The 4,273-nt window shown below is 44.8% G+C and overlaps 1 long non-coding RNA gene across 1 annotated transcript; it reads left to right on the top strand.

Annotated features, from left to right (window-relative positions):
• Positions 1–394: 394 nt before the first annotated feature.
• Positions 395–2,969, top strand: LOC140217419 (uncharacterized). The gene is made up of 3 exons (XR_011893995.1): positions 395–484; positions 1,325–2,248; positions 2,317–2,969. It is a non-coding gene; the product is annotated as an uncharacterized lncRNA (long non-coding RNA).
• The last annotated feature ends 1,304 nt before the right edge of the window (positions 2,970–4,273 follow it).

The following is a 4,273-nucleotide window of genomic DNA, read 5'->3' as shown; positions in this document are numbered from 1 at the left end:
TGCAATAAAGGATGACGCGAATTTCGGTTTCGAATCTGTTTTCTGGAGGCGTAGTAGTTTCGTACAGTTTAGGTTTGACATGCGATCGCGCGTCGACATCGGACGCTATGGCACACTCGTGCCTCATGTGCCACCGAAGCCCCGAAGTGCTCTGGCATATACCTTCACATGTAAGTAAACGAATGTATCTCCTTGTTGAGAATATCGCGCGAGTAGGCAGCTCTTGTGGTGCATCACAATCGTTTGAGAAGCGTCACAGTAGAGCATTTTTCTACATGCGGAGCGGTGTTTTTATTTGCACGTTTCCCTTCAGTAGGAAATTGCTGGACAGGCGGACCAGCGCACCGGAATTGTACTGGCGAAGCCACAAGCAACTCAAAGAATCTGTTTAATTGTTGCACTTTGAACAATCATGCTTTTACAAAGGCCACAGCAGAAAAACAGCCTGATGCCGAGTATTTCTGTGCCACGAAGTAATCAAGAGGCGAGTGCCTAATGCGGACGAAATCGAGTGCATCGAGACATAGAACGACAGAAAGCTGAGCTAGTTGGTAAGGATTCATTATGCTGAACAGAGGTGAGGCGTGCAGACAGGACACAAGAGTAGAGAAGTGGGCGGCGCTAGTGTTGTTTGCTTGTAAATACTCTACTCTTGTGTCCTGTCTGCACGCCTCACCTCCGTTTTGCATAACGAGTGCATCAACCGACATATTAATAGCGTAGGCGTTTTATTAACTGTGCAATATTTTCAACGCTTCCTTGCATGCCATTTCATGTGGCATATCTTTTCTGGTCACAAATTTGTGCAGCGAATCTATTTTCATGATCGACTCCGGGCCTGTGGGACCGTTCACTTTCACTTGATGCCGAGACTTTTACATGTATCCATAAACTGCAGATATGCACATCAGATCCCTGCGAGCATTTTCAAAATTCAATTATTTTAGACAGCAGGCACATATGCAATACTTACATAATCTCAAATACCACTAATCAGCTGGGACACATTTTTGTTGACCATACTCGCAGGTAAAATAAGTAGATCATGTGGACAGCTCCAGCTCATTTTCCTTAAATCAGTGTGTACAAGGGTTATGCAAAAATAATTTTTTTCTCGCACACCGATTATTTTGCTGTATAAGCAAGAGAACCCACCACGTTAGTGTAACGTATCTTGTACATCACACTAATATGTGCTTTAATTTAATAAGTGAGATGAGTTACTTTTATGGCTCATTCAGTCATATCACACTGCAAGCTGCATTCATCAATCTTCAATTGGATTTTGCAAATGTTTAATGAAACATGTTTCCCTTTTATGCAGATATGCAATGGCAAGCCCTTCCGTGTGTTCCGAAGGTAAAATTTAAGCTCTAAATTAAAGAAGACATTTCTAGTCGGAAACAAGCAAAAATGGTGAATGCAGAGTATCAGAAGTCCAAGGTACAGAAATGATTAGAAGTGTCGAATGATTGTAAGAAAAGAGTTGTATTTTCGTATTTGAAAATGCAAAACTCTTTAGTGGAGGTCAAGCAAGTCAATATAGGTAGAATACTCTGCAAAATTATGCGAGTGAGGGGATGTCAAACAATGGGTCAGGAAATACATTGTTTTTCTGCAAAAAAGAAGCTGATTGCCATTACATAAGTCACTTTAGCATCATGAGACTGCTGCTTGATAAATTCAGAAATCAACCAAAAAACAAGACACGCAAAAATAAAAAAACAGTTTAATGATGCCCTCTCCACACTGGGATAAATAAAAACAAACACATCACATCTAATGTGGACATATCAGACGCCTTGTGAAACACTACAGGAAAAATTCAGTTTCGAGCTATGGCACTTGCCGCATAGATGTGGGGGGGCCTTGCACTAATAGTGATAGTTACCACTGCATTTAGAAATTGAAAGCATTCATGCAGACAAGGATGATTCTTTATATTTTTGGCTACCACTTCAAATGCCTCCACCAAGTGTTACAATGCTGCACGCAGCCATACTAAGGATCTCACAGCAACACCTGCAGGTAAAAAGCAGAAGCAGTTAAAGTGCTGGTGTGTTCTGGACACTATGTTTGAAAACTTTTAGGCAAGAAGAGTGCAAGAAGCAGGCATAACAACTGCATTTATTTCCATGATTCCCCATTTGAATGGCCTTTTCTTTTTGCTTAGACAATGCCTACACCTAGCCACAGCAGCTCCCTCATACAGACTCCGCAAGCCAAGAGGCCGTGGAGGCAAATGCAGGTAAGAGGCAAGAAGCAATAGCACTGGTATCGACACTCATCTAATTTCTTTCTTTTTCTTTCGTTAAGGCAGCCAGCACACCTCGAACAGCCACCTTCACTGCGGGTGTGTCACCCTAGTCGCCAAGGAAACATTTGAGGGAAAGCGACAGGCAATGTGAACAGCCACTTCTCCATGTAAACGATACTCTTTCTCTCGGATGACTCCTACGCCTCGCCACGCCATCACACTTGTGCACAAAGATGCTGCGGAGGCACGTGCAGGTCAGAGGCAAGAAGCAGTGGTACTGGTGTCGACATTCACCGAATTTCTTTTTCTTACACTGAGGCAGCCAGCACACCTCGAACAGCCACCTTGACTGCGGGTGTGTCAGTAGATTCCTGTTGTACATATGCTCATAATAAACTTCAGTAAACTTGAACTTGATAATAAACTTGAAGGCAAATGGGACATCGATGCATTGTTTTTTTGAACATTTATTGTACACATACGTTATACTTTGCAGTGCTACAGAGCGTATTTTGAAGCTTCCTTCTAGATTTTGCACCTTTAATTACGTATGTGTTGTGTGGCCCTCAGTGCAGTTCATGTTGTAGCAGCTGCTTTGTCTGTGTATCGCACATTGGCTTAAGCTCGTGATATCCACATACTTCTCTCACATATACAAAATAAAGTTCTATGTAGTCCTCAGTGTTACAATAAAAAATGAAAGTAAACAATCCGATCGTGGAATTGTGTTTATTACAGTGATTCCTATGTCAATTACTGACAAGTTGACAACTTGAACTGGTCAATCCGTCCATAGTCTCCTCTATTTTTCAAAAATAAAGGAGGCTATGATCCGTCATGTATGTATACATAAAAAAAGGGGTATGTGTGTGTGTTTGTAGTGGGGGTATAGGATTAGGGCGGTACGAAAAAATGTACCAACACCGTCCTCTAGACCCATTCCGTTAAGGTAGTACCGTAACAACGCGTATTATGCATAAAGTTCATACAACCAACTCTGATATTACTACACACGCCAGGCGACGCGAGCTACATTTGCCATGACGCATTCGCGACTGCACCGGATGCCCTCCACATTATTCTCGTTAATCGTGCTCACTGCAGCGAGGCAAAAGAAAGATCATGGGCGCAGGTGCCTTTAAAGTATCACGACCTTGCGAGGCACTGCTGCGCGTGCCAGGGGAGCTGTCTGTGCGAACACTCCCTGGCACACACCTGCCTCGGCGGCCCCAACCTACGTACCGTTCTGCTTCGAGCTTTGGTCCCCCCACCGTCCCTTGGGTGCCCTGGAGTTCCTGCGCCGCCTGCTTTATTATAATCTCAGGTGCTCTCCTGAGACTTCTGTTTGTCGGTTACATGTGCCCTCCAGCTGGATCAGTACTTATATTAATAAAAAAAACGATCTATCGTCGCGACGATAGATCGCGAAAGCGGCTTTTGCAACATACCGCGCCCGTGCGAAGAGAATTACGGAACGCCGACGAGGAATCTGACCACAACTTCGAGCTCGTAACCTCGTCGAGTGACACTCCTGCAACAGGCGTGACCGCTGAAAACCGCATACCGCCGGAAACTTCAACAGGATCATCCCTCGGTTGCATAACTGCCACCTGTACGGCCAACATGGTCCACACCCACACCGTCCCGCAACATAGAATAAAGAACCAACTTATAAAGCCCAAACACACGACTGCACGCACACATCACAACACTACAAGCGAGACGCCATGCTGCTACGGTTGCCGGATTAAAACTGACTACTGTGACCAAGTCTAGCAAGCGTCTCAGGAGCTGGCAACCTCGGCGCGTAGCAACATGGCGGCGCTCTTGCGGTTCCCGATTTCAATGCATGGGCCCACGGAGGAAGGAAACTAAGGAGAGGCCCTACCCCCTCCGCGCGCTAGGAGAAAAGTGTGGCGGAAATGACGTAGTAGGTTCTCATTTTTTTGCTGCTTTTTTATTTTTGTTGTTGTATGGCCACGCCTTTTGGGCCACAATGGCGGCGTTGTTATGGTT

Source organism: Dermacentor andersoni, chromosome 4 (genome assembly GCF_023375885.2).
Source record: "Dermacentor andersoni chromosome 4, qqDerAnde1_hic_scaffold, whole genome shotgun sequence".
Lineage (NCBI taxonomy): Eukaryota > Metazoa > Arthropoda > Arachnida > Ixodida > Ixodidae > Dermacentor > Dermacentor andersoni.
Note: the sequence above shows the minus strand (reverse complement) of the source record. Positions and strands in the feature narration are given on the sequence as shown.